The sequence below is a fragment of the Pogona vitticeps genome, chromosome 5, assembly GCF_051106095.1.
Source record: "Pogona vitticeps strain Pit_001003342236 chromosome 5, PviZW2.1, whole genome shotgun sequence".
Lineage (NCBI taxonomy): Eukaryota > Metazoa > Chordata > Lepidosauria > Squamata > Agamidae > Pogona > Pogona vitticeps.
Genome location: NC_135787.1, coordinates 144,352,921 through 144,369,206, shown reverse-complemented (window position 1 = coordinate 144,369,206; position 16,286 = coordinate 144,352,921). Strand labels below are relative to the sequence as shown.

The window sequence follows — 16,286 nt, the reverse complement described above, 5'->3', positions numbered from 1 at the left end:
CCGGGTTTGCAAGCCTCGCCTTCGCCTCCTCTGCCGCCCCTCCCTCATCGCGGCGTTGGGCGCCGGCCTGCCTTCGGGTCCCCGGCTGCCCTGCCCGCCGCCGCGGCTGCCCGCGGGGCCAGCAGCTTGGCCGGGCTCTCGGGCCCTGCAGCCTCGGTCGTGCGAGCGGCAGTGGCCCGGCTCAGCTAAAGCTCTGCGAGCTGAGGAAGCGGCAATCTCGGCGGGACGAGCAAACAGGCGAAGAGCGGGGCCGGTGGCTGGCTGGCGGGGCGGCGGGAGGGGGAGGGGGGGAAAGAAGAAAGCCCAGGCACGTGAACCCCCAAAATATGTCCGAGGCGAAAAAGCCTGGAATGAAACTGCTTTAATTGAAGGGAAGGGGGAGAAAGGGCCGGAGGAGGAGTGCGAGTACAATGTACTTTTCTTCAGAAACAGGTTAGATCCAGGGAGGTCGTTGAGAGCAAAGCTTACTTTCCCTCATTGGACTTTTAGGCTATGCCACAAATTAGGCACGTGTCCCTTTTTTCCCCTCCAAGGTGGTTGCGGTGGGATAGCTTGTGAGGGCAACCTCTTCCAGTGCCCCGGGGCTTATCTCTATGTTTAAGGCAAGCTCCGCCTTGTTTCCAGCAGGAGCCAAAAAGCAAACCTCCTCCTCTCCCAGGTCAGAAGCGCTCCTCCTTCCCGCCCTTGAGGGTGAGATGTTGGTCAAGACGGCGCGTTGTACTGTACAGAGAGCGAGGGCGGGAAGGGAGCAGGTTTCCTTTTGGAAGCCAGAGAGCAGAGGATGGGAAGATCCGAGTGACAGAACTTTGCCCTGCGAAAGGCTCGTCAGGTGACCCCTTCACCTTTATTGTCCTTTTGGAAATCGGCTCTGGGCTGGAGCCAAGCAGGGGAGTGTTAGTTGGCGCGCAGGTCGCGCAAGTGCTTCCACAACAGAAATTCCCCCCATGTGGATGTAAGTAAACAAAAGTGCAAAAGAATGAGACTGTATTCTAGCAACACTCCCCTCTACGTGATAAGCACTGAAAACTGTTACAAAAAACAACCACCCACCTCTGATGTTGGAAAGCGTGGTGGGCAGTGGAACAAGATTACTATATATGGAGAGGATGATAAGTGTGTGCTGGTTAGGTGGGAAAAACACAACTGCCTCAGTCTAAATAAGTGAGAATGATAACACAGAGAGCAGGGTACTCCTGAGGAAATAGTCAGGAATTCCAGTGCTATTCTTTATTTTCAATAGCAAAAGCTTGGCTAATGCAGAATTTAATTAGAATGTCTAGGAATATAAGTCTACATGAAACATACTGGGCCACAATCCTATTGGTAATTTACACTTGTAAAAGTGAAATTACTTTTACAAGTGTAAAATGGATAAGATGCCAGTCATATTCCTGCTTGTGTGTCATTGTGGGAAATTAGCACATGACTGGGAATGCAACAAATCACCTTGTTAATGAGGAGCGATTTGACACTGTGACATACATAGAAATTGCCAGTAGAATTCTGGCCACTGCATTTGAAGAAGCAGTCTACAGTTTGGGGAAGCTTGTGCCAAATAAAGCCTGTTAGTCTTCAAAGTGTCTAAAAACTATGCTGTTTTTCATGTAACAGACTTGCTCATTTCCCCCATGGAAATAATACCAAAACTGTTTCAAAATGTTTTCAGCTTGCAATGGTTAGGATTTGATAGGAAATATTGCCAAAATTCTAGGATACATATCAGAGTTCTTGATGTGGTTGACATATACAGTATTATCTTCCTGTTGTGGATCAGATTCCCATCCTTTCAACATCCCAGGAGGTTCTTTCCTTGGTGGATTTTCTCTTGGAGGAAGAAAAAAAAAGATGGATACAACAAAGGAGAAACAGTGTTTCAATCCCTTGCACATTTTAGTGAATGGAATACTGAAGTACTCAAGTCAAATTTGAGGCAAGGTGAATTTCAGTGTATCTTGAGTGTGCCTTCCTGGTGTAGAGATCCTAGCACTACACCAGTGATGCCATCTTTTTCTTCCTTACGAATGTATTTTTTTGGATGAGGAAAAAGATAGTGGGGAAACAAGGGAAGGAAGATGTTGTCTAGACCCAGTGTAACATTCTATGAGTGGGGCAGCACACCACAACCTCATCTGTTGGCATTCTAAGGCCTTGTCTACACTGCCTCTTTTGGAGTGGGCTGGTGCAGGCTAAACAGGATCACTTGGAGTCAAGTGGAGGTGCCATAGACCATTCGGTGTGATCCTTGCATCCAAATGGTATATCGGTGCTCAAGTGACCTTATTTCGTCAGGCTCCTTCTAATATCATGAAATGGCTTATAAGCGAGCCATTTTAGAATACAGGCAAACCCAATGCATTCTCTGTTCCTTGGCAAAGGGGAAGGGGGAGAGAAGTTTATTTTAAGACTCTGGTAGACTATCTTTGAGGTGCTGCATCCTCACTTAAAAATTTAATATTTTCTTTAGTTTCTCTTTAAAGGACCTGTCCAAAAAACAAAAACAAAACTACCATGGATTCAGCTGTGGGCAGTTTCTCAACTGTCCCTCCAGACACACCAAACTAAATACTGTAGTACTTATTAAATTTTTTTAAAAAGTGATTCAGCGCCTTAGCAATACCTTCTTCAAGAATAGCCCTACATACAGCATGTCACAGTAGTCAAAACATAATGTCAGGAAGGCATGGATTGCTTTAGTCACATCAGGTCAAATCAGCAAAGATGTAGCTGGTACACTAGGCAGGGCTGTGCAAAGATACTCCCCATCACTGATGCCACATGGGAGTCCAGTGACAATGCAGAGAAGGAATACTCCCACACTACGAATCTGACCAGTCAGTGAATCACAGCCCCTCCTAGAGCAGGGTGAATATCAATCCCCAAATCCAACTTTCCTAGTGACCAGGAGCTCCTCCAACTTGTCAGGATTTAGTTTCAGCATGTTTGCCTACATGGAGCCCATTATCAAGTTCAGGCAGCATTTAAGACTCCAGACAAAAGGGACAAGAAGCAACAGCACTTAACTGAGTTATTCCTTGGGTACCTCATAATAGTGTTGATTCTTCTCAGTGGAAAGAAATTACTTCATTCTTCGAGAAGCACTGGAGAAGCTGGCAGAGCCGGTAAGTATCATTATCCGAACTGAATTGGCTTTTGGAGAAAAGACAAAAAGAGGATATTATTTACACATGGAGGGGTAACACCATAACCTATACATCAACAAATGCTGCTCAAGCAATAGCACATGGGAACCAGAGCCAGGAATGAAGTATAACATGTGTTCATTTTAAAAAAAAAATAAACTTTACAATACACATGAGCCAACTAAATTCAGAATTTAGTTTAAAGCTTCTGATAGCAACAGGAGATGATAGGTTGTATCACTCAAAACTTGTGATACTGTGGGTGTTCTGAACTGCTGGATAGCTCAGTGGTTTAGGTATCTGGTTGCTGAGTCAGAGTCTGAGAGGTCGATTCCTCACTGTGCCTGACTGGACTTGATCTATAGGGTCCCTTCTAGAGCTGCGGTTCTACGGTTATTCTTCTCCAACAGATGTCTCAGGCATTGTAACCCTAAACCTACATAGTATCCACATTTGCAATAAATGCCCATTCGGGGAAGATGGGGAAAATTGCATTTTTCTAGCAGTGAAGTATTACAGTTTTGGGGGAGAAAGCCGCCTCCTGATAATGAGTTTTGCCTTGAAGAAAGGCTGGTATGTGTCTTCCACCACAAAATAGCCTTGCCACTTTGATAAGGGCATTTGTTTTGTTTACAAGAACAGAATAAATAACATCTTTTTAAAAAAAAACTTGGGAAATTCCAGCTGAATATGTACACAGGGCCATTATTCATACTTGACACCGGAGCAGTATCATTAGAATGTAAATGCCACTTCAGCTAATAAGTGCGGATTAACAAGAACTCATGATGGGTATATACACCTATATACTATTATAGTGTTTTTAGGACAACCAAGCTTATTTCTCAACATATTTTGACTAAAAGTTTCCTAATATCTTTTTTCTTTTCTCTTTTTTCTTTTTGCTCCTCTGCTCTCAACAAAAAGGCACTGCCTGCCTCCAGGCTGAACACTCAGATGTCAAGGTTTCCCATCTGTTCCGAAGGCCTTCAGATCCCGCGTGCAGATATCCTTGTATCACAGCTGTGGTCTCCTTCTGGGGCACTTTCCCTGTACTAATTCTCCATACAGGAGATTTTTTTGGAATCCAGCCATCAGCCATTCTCACGACATGCCCAGGTCAAAGTGGACGTCGCTGTTTCAGTAATGTATACATGCCAAAAATTCCAGCTCGTTCCAGAACTACTCTATTTGGAACTTTGTCCTGTCAGGTGATACCAAAAATGCATCGGAGACAGCACATATGGAACATGTTCACCTTCCTCTCCTGCCGTGCACAAAGGGTCCAGGATTCACTGCAGTACAGGAGTGTGCTCAGGACACAGGCTCTATAGACCTGGATCTTGGTATATGCCATCAGCTTCTTATTAAGCCATTAAGCCATACTCTCTTTGTGAGTCTAGAAAACGTGGTAGCTGCTTTGTGTTTATCCAGCTCATCATCTAGGGAGAGAGTGTCTGAGATCGTTGAGCCAAAGTACACAAAGTCATAAACAACCTCCAATTCTTGTGTGGAGATGGTAAAATAGGGAGGTGAGTCCATGCCCTGGCCAATGACTTGTGTTTTCTTCAGGCTGATTGTTAGTCCAAAGTCTTGGCAGACCTTGATAAAATGATTCATGAGTTGTTGGAGGTCTTCAGCAGAATGGGCAACAACAGCTACATCATCAGCAAAGAGGAAGTCCTGCATGCATTTCAGCTGGACTTTGGTCTTCGCTCTCAATCTAGAGAGATTAAAGAGCTTTCCATCTGATCTAGTCCGGAGATAGACACCTTCTGTTGCAGTTCCAAAGGCGTGCTTCAGCATGACAGCAAAAAAGATCCCAAACAGAGTTGGTGCGAGGACACAGCCCTGTTTTACTCCACTTCGGATGTCAAAGGGATCTGATGTTGAGCCATCATTTCCTCATGAAAGGACCTGATGATGTTAAGGAGGTGAGGTGGACATCTAGTCTTGGGAAGTATTTTAAAAAGGCCATCCCTGCTAAACAAATCAAAGGCCTTTTGTGACATCTATGAAGGCCACAAAGAGTGTCTGTCGTTCCCTACATTTCTCCTGCAACTGTCTGAGGGAGAATACCATGTCAGTGGTGGTTCTGTTAGCTCGAGGTACAAGTATCTGCAGGCATTAAATCAGCATTTTAATGAAATAGTGCTTGAATGACAATATACTATCTTACATTTCATTCTAATTCTGAGGCCCTGTCTGTCTTGCACGTTTCAAAAAGCTGTCACTTTTATAGTACCATTAAGGTATAATAATAGATGTTCTAGTGGTCCATAAGGTTTCCTCTTAGAACTGTTCTATGAGAATGTGGTATTCATTATCAGTCCAAGGTAAACGGGAAGTTAAACAACAATTGCTTCACGAAAGAAATAATTATTCTTTTGTGTTTAGTGCCTGCTATCTCTCCCAAATAGGAAAATATGTGTTGTCAGTGCTTAGCCAAAGGATCCTTAAAATTGCTCAAGAATGTGTGAAAAATTAATTTGATCTACATATCATAGTAATCTTAATAAATTCACTGTTCCTAAACTGAAAAAAACAAACCCTAAGGCAGGTTGCCATCTAAATTTTTGATGTTGTGATGCAATATGCAAAAATTGCCCTGTTGAAGTTTTGAAAACTAAAGCCTGTGATTCCTGTATTGAGTCAACCCATCTCATGTTTCATGTTCCTCTTCTCCTAGTGTGTTCTAGTTTTTGTAGCACTGTGTGTTTTTAAACGATATATCCAAAGTGCAATAGCTTTGGTTTAGTCAATTTAGCTTTTGGCAAGAGTTCAGGTTTTATTTGATTGATTTGTCTTTCTGACAGTCTGTGGTATCCATTAAACTCGTCCACCACAATATTTCAAATGAGCTATTCCCCCATCCCTAGTAGCTTTCCAGGTTTCACATCCACAAAATCAGAGATTTTGGCCTTGGTCTCCAGCAATGCATTCAGATCTTTTTTAGTTCCTTCAGATGTGTTCTAGGCATTGTTGTTGTTGTTGTTTTGCGGTGGGGGAGGTGTTTGTCCAAGGCCACACAGTCTGGCTCTTCCCCTGGAGGCACAATGGGGAATTGAACTCCCATCTGCAGCTCCACAGCCAGACACTTAACTCATCTCCAGCCAGCAAAATAGATGAAGACTTGGCACTGGGAAAATCAGAAAGTGAGGGAAAACAGTGCTTGACAGAAACACCTGTCCTTATTGACTTAAGGGGAGGCAGTTTCGGCACACCGGACTACTTGCAAATGTATCCCTGTTCCTGTACTTACTCTTTGATCTTGCTTGCTAAAGAAGTTGTGTGAGTGACTTCAGTATGCTCACCTTTTCATATAGGCTCAGCTTTCTTATGCAGATGTTTCCAGTTTGTCATTCTATATAAAACAAGTTACCTGTACTTAGAATCTTTTAAGACTGGTACTTGTTCTTAAGGTATATGTTGTCATTTAATTATGGCACTGTACTAACATTAATTTGGGTGCAGGAGCTTCTCTATTTCACACAAATATTTCTTGTTCCAAGTCAAGACTGGAGAAGCGGTGTCCAGTCTTTATTAGTCTTACCTTATATTTAACAAGGAAAAACTTTGGGGAAAGCAAGAAAGGACGTAAGAGTGGTTTTTCCCTGCTATATTGTTTTGTATTTGAATTGCTGGCTCTAACATATGAAAGGTACTTCACTGTGAAAGAAAGAAAGAAAGAAAGAAAGAGAGAAAGAAAGAAAGAAAGAAAGAAAGAAAGAAAGAAAGAAAGAAAGAAAGAAAGAAAGAAAGAAAGAAAGAAAGAAAGAAAGAAAGAATTCTAAGTTCAGATACATTTCTATCCAGACCTTTGAATTAATCTGTAAACTATACATTTAATTAAAAGGCAGTGTATGCCCGAGGAAGGACTCATTCTATTCAAATGTACTGTATATCCAGCAGTGGTGTCAGGGCAATGAATCAATGCCAATGCAGCATGCAGGTCTAAATCATGCCTTCCTTTACTTAGGAACACTGTAGTGGGGACAGTGAAGAAATGTGGGTATGTGGTGAGGAAGAGATTCAGTTCACAATGCATGCACCTGCAGAGTACAGCTGTGTCTGAACTTAGAATAGGAAGGGAAGGGGGAGGCAAAGGGGAGAAGATTGCATAAAACCTGACTCAAGATAATGTCCTTGTTGCTCTTTGTAGATAAAGCATAGGAAGGGTAGACACAACATGCAGCAAAACATTTGGCAAGGTCAAGGAGAAAGGAGGGGAGGAAAATCAAGCCGACAAATGAAAGGGAAATTACCTTTCCTTTTCTAGCCTCATGCTTGCTCTTTTCTTTTACCATTGAACAATTACTCCTTTTATCTTCTTTTGAGAGTTACCATTTTTTAAAAAGAGGCCTACATAAAGTAGGCCCCCTTCCACAGTGTGTCCTGTTCTTTTCCTTTCAATTTGTTTAAATGCCAGTGTGTGGGTTTAACTAAATGTATGTTATTCTTCCCTCCATGTGATGATTCACCCAGCCTAGGCTGGTGATGATACTTTTCAACACAGGCAGAACTACAGTGTTTGATTATTTCTCAGAGTGCACAGGAAGAAGCTTAGAAAGTTTCATTGTAGTGGTTTGTTTCCACTAATAATATGCTGACACATTTAGATGGTTTGTGTATTCATTTATTGGTTATGTCTGCATCCAGGGTTTCCCCTAGTAAGATCATGACTGTAGATTTCACTCTCCATCTCTGCCTTTATCTTCACAACAACCCTATGAGGTACGTGAGACTTGCTGAAAGTGACTGGTTTGAGTTTTTTGGAAAGTGGCTGATCTGAATTTCCTTGTGAGTTTTTTGGAAATTGAACCTGAATTTCTGAACTCCCGGACAAGCACTCTAACCATTAGATCATACTGGGTGAAATTTTATTTATTTATTTATTTATTTATTTATTTATTTATTTATTTATTTATTTATTTATTTATTTATTTATTTATTTATTTAATATGCCGCCCACACTACCCAAAGGTCTCTGGGCGGCTTACAACATTTAAAATACTGTACAATAAAAATTTGTTACAATTAATATATATATAAAATTGCCATTGGATTTGTGTTGCTCCATGTGCACAGCTGGGATGAACACTACTTCATCATATTCTGTAAAACTTGTGTACACCTCAAAATTGCTTTTAATCAGCAGCAATTTACTTTTCCTTTGTGTCGATCAGCCACAGATGTGCATCTACACATGTAGAGCTGAGCAACAGGATTTTATCCATTGGTTCTTCCGGGAAAGTAAATTTTCATTGAAGAATATTCTTTGTCCAAGAATCCCTCCATCACATCATGTCATTTAGGACTCATTCCATTCATTATACTATTTGTATCCCCAGCCTCCATTTTGTGCAGTTAGAGAATCCACTGCTGATTTCCCTTGATAATTCAAGACTTTGGAATGTTCAGAATCCCAGGTTGTCCTCAACCCCAATTGTTACAGGATCAGGATTATTGTGGTATGATCACTCTGGTATCTTGGTCTATCACTGAATTAACCTGCAACTACATCTGTAGATGTGTGTCAAATCTTCATCACTTTTTCATGTATCTTAGACCAGGCTAAGTTGGCATGCTGTTAGAGTCAATATTTCATTTGAAGACACAATTCTGTGGGTCTCAGGAAGGTTCTCTAAAACCTCTTCAATAATTAGCAGGGCTTTGAAATGCTTTTGTTTTGATTGTCATGATATCTGGGTCCGAAACTTCATCGCTCAGCACAATGACATGGAAGAAACTCAATATCATTCACAGGGAGCATCTCTGTCTAATTGGAAATATCAGGTAACATGATTTAAAGAGAATATTGTATCCGTGCTATAAGGAATGATTCCTTTTGAATTTGCAGAACAATTTGATGCCACAGTAAAACAAAAAGGCATCACATGTAGTTTTCTAAAACATCCTATCAGATATGAATTCACATTTAAGAAACAAGCCTGGCACAGACAAATGCCAAGAATTTTTGAGAGTTTCATACATATATGTGCATGTGTGTGTTTGTTCTTTTCTGCACTATGTGCAATGTATTGGTCCACAGCCTGATGAACACTGTTAACATTAACATTATCTAATTCTTCTGTAGCTGTAGATATTAATTTATTACACTGGTTCTAACTGGCTTACTCAGCAGAATATGCTGTATCACTCAACATTGTTAACATTAAAATGATCTCATTCTTCTGTAGTTGTGATTTGTGTCTTCTTAATGGTCACCTGAAGTCCCAGTTTTACACTTTCTTCTTTCAGCTTCATCAAGAGTCATTTCAAGTCATGGCTGCTTTCTGTCAGTAATGCAGTGTCATTTCCATATCTTAAATTATTGATGTTTCTCTCCCCAATTTCATTCCTCTTTCATCTGAAGATGAAGATGTTCTTTCAGCTTTAATATAGTTGCTTAATTAGTGATAGCATTGTTGGTACTCCTCCTCTATTCTTCTCCAGTGGCTAGCTGACTGCGTTCCAACCTGAGAATCTTGTCTTCCAGCACTATCTTTTGTTTCATTTTGGATTGTCTCATCATAGCATTTTCAAGATAATACATATTTAGAGGTAATTTACCATTGCCTTTTGTGCACTATTAAGGAAAGTTAGCTTTAATGGCACTGCCTTTGTCTGTTAAAGATCCTTCACAAGTATCATTTTCCACTATTGCTTCTGCCCAGTAGCTGCCTCTTAGTAGTTTCTCCAGTCCCATCACAATTGGAACTGCCCTTTCCTTGATTCCAGAATAATCTCTAAAGAGAGTGGATGCATGCTGGTATGGTATCTCAGCTTTGATTATTATGGCCTTGGGTGACCCTCTTAGGATTCCAAACTAATGGAGTCTAGCTTCCTGATGGCATTAGTCTAGGTTTCCCTGATTAACTCAAGCCTCCTCATAACACTCAGGTGTTTATCCAAGAGAGGATAGTTTGTTTGTTTGTTTGTTTGCTTTGCTTTGCATTTGAAGTTCCTTTAAAGCCTGGGTACCTTCTCCATCCATTCCCACCTTGCACCAAATCTCATTGGCTCAGAGTGATGATGCTTCCCTGTGTGTAGTGTTTGCTTGCAGGAAGCATTACCAATTTCCCCTGCTCTGCCTCTGTGACATCAGATGCCAAGTGACTTCAGAAGGGGACTCCCCTATGGCATCAAAAGGCCCCTGAAATTCTAGTCCATGGACATAAGAACACGAGGAAGCCCCACACACACTGTGAATCTAGCTTCACTGGGTGTCCCTGGCATATGCTAGGAGAGAGGTCACATTCTCCTCCTTTGCTCGGCAATATGATACTTGGCCTTGGGTTGGGGATAGGCAAGGTATACATGTCCTGAGATTGAATTATACATTCCTGTTAAGAAGCAAAGATATCAGGTCACATTTTCCTTCCTTGTGTGTTTTAGTAGTTATAGGAGAGAATAACGTTTGCCAAACAAACCTAACTTCCTGTTGTTCCAAGTTTAATTTCCAAGCAATTACTCTGCTTACTCTGAATAGATGGCGGATAAAGTGTTTCTCATTTTTGTGAAGAAGAGAAAAAAAAATACAAGCTCTTCTAAAAATTCATAAAGAAATTTGAGGATTTTGGATGCATTTCATTAGCACAGAAGCTTTCAATTTCTCCTTCAGAAAAAATTATACTTTTACCTAGCATGGTGTTGAGGACTCTCTCTGCTGCCAACTCTGCAACTCAAGTCCTCACATGAGGATGGAAGGCAGCCTGTGGCTACTACTACTATAAGGAAGTCTTTAAAGCAATTCAGGAATTTAGCAAACATCTTTAAGAGTGACCTGGTTTCCCTTATGCACCCCTCTGCAGAGTTAAAGCACAGACATACAGCACAGGATAGAACATACAAGGAATTACCACCATCACATGATATCCTAGACCAATGATTCCCAGCCTTGGGTAACCTGGGGTTCTTGGACTGCAGTTCCCAGAAGCCTTCATCACCAGCTGTGCTGGCTGGGATTTCTGGGAGTTGCAGTCCAAGAACAACTGGGTTACTTGTGGTTGGGAACCACTGTGGTCTCTAGACAATTGATCAATCAGTTTGAATTTCTAGTCCCTTTATAGAAATAGCATCACTTACATGGAACTATTTGTTTGTCAAGTTTTCCTTTGTCTTTAAGCAGCCGAAAAAGAAGGAAGACTAGCTCTTGCCACAAAGTCCCAGGTGACTCATCTCACCTTTAAACTGCTATGATGGATTATTCTTTGGTTTTAATTTTCCAAGAGTCAATTCTTGGTTGGTTAATTCTATGTTTCATTTTGCCTTAAAAATAACTGATCATATCCAAGCATTTCTCTGGCTGATGGTTAAATGAAAATATTAAGTAGAAAACTAGACTTGTTTTTAGTTCTTTTATCTGGATGAAGGAAAGTTTTACTCATGCATTGGGCAGTTTGGGATAGGTTGTAAGCTGATTTTAAAAAATAGTTAAACACAAGTTTACTATGTTTACTCTTACAAACTAAAGTCATAAGCCCGGATTCTCAATTTTCACACTATTGTCAGTTATGAACAGCAGAAAAGCTACTGTTGAAATCAAACAACATTAACATATTTTGCAGGCTGTTTTCTCATAAGTTTTGTGGTGTGGGATCTTGTTTGTCACACTCTGGTTCTGGTTCTGGATTACGCCATCTTGGATACCTGAGTGTGTTAAAAGGTGCATTTAAAAATGCAGTGGATGTGTTTAAATGTATATCATCTTACTGATGAAGCATCTTTCATCTCCAGAAAATTTAATAAACTTACTCAGTTTTTGAGGCCACAAATCAAGATACGGAATAAAAGAAATCCTTCACTCAGGAATATAGTACATGTTTCAAACAGATAAGATCCTATTAAAAGATTTTGAGAAACAGGATTAGGAAAGATGTAGATGTCTACCAGAGATTCATACTGTTGCTATGAATTAGAATAGACAGTACTGGGCTAGATAAGTCATGTTCAGGCGTGGTAGGTTCAGGCATATTCATATGTTCAAACCCCAAGCCAATTCTTGAAAGAAATGGTCCCAGATATGCTGTCAGCCTTGAAAAACTGCCCTGCAGCATGGTTGCATTGTCATACTCTCTCTGTCACATTTTCACAATCCTTCGTGCTGCTTGACCTAATATAGTTGTGACCAATTAGACTCTCTTCAAAGACAAGCAAGTCAATCTAAAGGCTAACACATGCCTTATTCATGTGGTTAAAATTTAGATTATTACGTTGTTTGTTTGTTTTCTGAAGCTAGCATCTCCAGCTATATTAAACTAGTCTGGAACACAGGGAAGCACAGTATTCAAAGCGGATGGATATTCTGGTGCCAATGTGTCTGAACAAAACATCATTTTAACTGAAAACAAGTGAAAGGAAAAAGTAGGTTGCCTCATGCTGATGGCTGTTCTTTAAGGAAAGTTATGCCTAATCAACCGCTGGTTTAACTTTGTACCACAAAGTGGCTTTCAGAGATAGAGAGCACACCCTAAACACTATCAGTCACATGCACAATGTCAGCTCATAACATTTGAAGATCTGCTTCCAAATGAGCTCAGTGTTTTGGAAACTTGCATAAGCAATAAGTAAGGGAGTTAAAAAGAAGTTTCCCAGAATAAGCCAAAGGCTTATTTAGTCCAACACCTTGATTCCTACAGAAATTCAAGAGATGCCTCCAGGAAGCCCACATGTAGGACATACAGTACAAACAAAAAACCTCTCCTGCTCTCACTGTCCCATACACCAGCAGTGTCTATGTTTGCTCTTAGAAGCACCTTATCGGCCTCATATACAACCACTGGCAGCCTTCTCACCCATGGATTTATCCAATGCTGTCTAAAGGAGTCTAAGACCCAAGTTAGGTGATGCAGTTAGCACAGAAGCAGAGCTCCCCACAAGGATAAAAGACATCTGATTGTCCTTAGCATGATCTTCCCTTTCTTCCTATTTTACTCCATTTGGGAAGAGGAGGGGATCTGAGACTATATCAGGAGGTCAAGATGGGATTTTATTTGCAACCCTGAAGAGGTTGTAGGACAATGTCATACAAGCAGGAAACGTAACATGTGACTTAAGGCCAAGTTAGCAGCCATCTTTGCATCTGAGCGCAGTAGGACAGAGGCTGCCATGGGTGGCCTGTGGTCAAAGTAAGGGACAACCTACTCCCTAAATTTTGGGATGAGACCCCACCCCTATTTAGAATACCAGCTGCAGCAATAACATCTGTCCAATGAGCTTTTTGTCCCCTTGCCTGCTTGCTGCTATTTAGTTGCCTAGGGATGAACCAGCAGCAAGTCCAGAGATCAGCAGAAGGAAATGGTAACATAGAAGGACTGGTTGATGTCAGTCTGTTTGCAGACACTCCCATTGCTAGAAGTATTTACTGTGCCTGAGTTGCAGTTCTAGCCAGAACAGTAAAAGAGAAACAGCCATACCCTTTGCCCAACAAATGTGTTGCCACTTTGGCTTCTTCAAATTCACTTTGGCCACCTTGGTTTCTTTTTAAGGAGAAAGGTGAGATGATGATGATGATGATGATGATGATGATGATGATGATGATGATGATGATGATGATGATGATGATGATAATAATAATAATAATAATAATAATAATAATAATAATAATAATAATAATAATAATAATAATAATAATAATAATAATAATAATAATAATAATAATAATAATAATAATGCTGTCTGCTTGGGAAAGAGCCAGCACTGGATACTGTGAAGGCTCCCATCGCCTTCACTGGGAACACTATGCCAAGAAAGTGGGTATTTTTACCAGGTAAGTGTGATTCATTGCCACTTTAAGGCAGTAATGAATGTAGTTTGCATGGACCGCAGTGAGATTTTGCTGATTTCTCTGGTTGAATGTTTATGGGTTGATGAAAATTTGATGTTGCCCAGTGCCCCAAACTTGGCAGTGGTATGGGGTGGAGAGTTGGGAAAGAGTTGGATGTGTTATTGGCCTTCTTGTAGCTTATTAGATACAGAGCCTATTTTCAACTTGATGTTTTCAGATAGTTTGTCAGATGAGGACATAATGCCATTGTCATAGTCTGCCCATTTCCTGGTTAAATTCAGATTGGCAGTATTCATTACCTCTGCAGGGATGGTAGGCCTATTAGGATGGTCCAGGAGACTTACAAAATCCAAGGCTACACCTGAAGGCTCTTGCAGAGTTTCTGGTTAAAATGGTGAGCATCTGTAAGAAGCTGAAGAGGTCACCTCATCCTGCAGTGTTGGGATGAGGAGGTGCTGTGTCTACTGAGACCATGAGCTATGGGCGGGTAGCTACCACATTTTAAAGAAATAAATAATATCCAGGTTATAAATCCCACAACCAAAGCTGTAACAATATTCTCTTTATCTCAGGGCCAGATAAGACAATTTGTTGCCTGAAACACCCCTTTAAAATGGGGGAAAATACTTCTGAAAAGATATACCAAGATGGGAGCAGGAGCAGAATTGCTTAGCTTGCCACCATTTCCTCCTTATTCCTAAGTTTCTCCATGTGAGTTTACACAGGCATATTTGCCTGCATTTGACAGCTTTGTGCAGGAAGCATCGGGACAGGAAAAACAATGAGCTGAAAAACTGTAGCATCCCCCAACTACCATTTTCTGATCCTTCAGAAGCAGCTTTTCCTGTTTCCTGCAGTAATGTTGTATGGATCAACATGCAACTCACACATTTTTTCTCAAATTGTTGGGAACATTAAAAGGAATAAAAATAAAACAAGTGGAGAAAAACCCAAGAAAACAAAACAAACACATTTGTTTCACTCTGAGTTTTCTTATGTCAAAACCCACTTCTTCAGACAAGCTCACACTGAAGCAATGTGGTTAGTTTTTAAATAATCCCCTTGGTTTTTTTTCTTGGTTTTTTTTTCCTCCCACCTTAATTTTGCCAGCATGTTATAAACTAACATGGTCACTTCTTTGGAAACCAACCACATAGTATATGGATTCTGCTGGCTTTACACGAGCAGCTAATCAGATGCCTGGAACTTGGCACTGTCAAACAGGAGATGGAGGTGCTAGGAATGGGTATTTTGACTTTCTCCAGGACATGAGTAATTCTCACGGTTTGTTTGCAGAGCGAAGTACAGTAACTCTAAATTCCTTCCAAATATAGCTCAGTGCTGACTAGATAGTTGATGGTTACAGTAAGGAACATGATCCAGCATCCAACAGAAGATAAATGAAATGGCACAGTAGAATCACCCTTATCACCAAGTTATCAAGTCTGGAAGGAAAATTAGAGCACACTTAGAGAGTCTTTATTTCTATCACAAGCCTCTGAGTGGTTTCACATTCTAAAAATCATTGAGTGTACCTCATACTGCTAGTACCTAGTTTTGTAGGGCATTTGTATGACATTGTCTCACCAACATTCCTCATTAACATGAAGTTTACACTGGCAGATCTTGGGGCATCCACAATCTATCTCAGCCCAACCTACCTCATAAGAATGGTGAGAGGGATAACATGGATGGCTCCCTGAAGTTCTTAGAGAAAGGGCAACATACACCTGAAATAAATTAATATTGTGTCGCTCCAAAATAACTCATTTTTCTCTCAAAAAGCTCATCAACCTGTGGGCTGGATCTACCCAAACCCATTAACCAGACCCTGACTGAATAAAAACATTGTGAATTGTGTGTATTGTATAAAAGGGAGAGAGATATCCTTATTACAATCTCATGGCAGCAAAAAACTGTTTTACTGTTCAGTTAAGAAAAGTTCTTCATGTAACTCATCTCAGAGTGCTACGGGCCACATTTCATTGGTCCTCATTAACTGATAAGGTTCAGGCCTTTGTTTTCCTTTATAGATTTCCAAGACTTTCTTCACAGGGAGTACTGAACATCAATTTTCTGGGAAAGACCCTTAATATTCCGAGGCCATTGCCCAAGCAGCCTGTACTGGTGGGTACTGTGCCACTAAGGGATTCAAAGGTAAAAGACTGAGAGATGTCTCTTTCCTAAATGATGGCTAAAACTGAGAGACTCAGGGGGATATTTTTAGTTCAGTCTCATGAGTCGCTGTGTCCTAGGTCTTCTAAAGGTATGCTGAAAATTCCAGTCTTGTCTTCTTACAGATTCAATGCTGATCTTAGAAATGTTGTTTTTGTACTTAATAATAAGCCCTTACTGAG

The 16,286-nt window shown here is 40.8% G+C and overlaps 1 long non-coding RNA gene across 1 annotated transcript; it reads left to right on the top strand.

Moving 5' to 3' along the window:
* The first annotated feature begins 303 nt into the window (after positions 1–303).
* LOC144583332 (uncharacterized) lies at positions 304–11,419 on the top strand. Its single transcript, XR_013537071.1, has 2 exons — positions 304–3,119; positions 4,068–11,419. It is a non-coding gene; the product is annotated as an uncharacterized LOC144583332 (long non-coding RNA).
* The last annotated feature ends 4,867 nt before the right edge of the window (positions 11,420–16,286 follow it).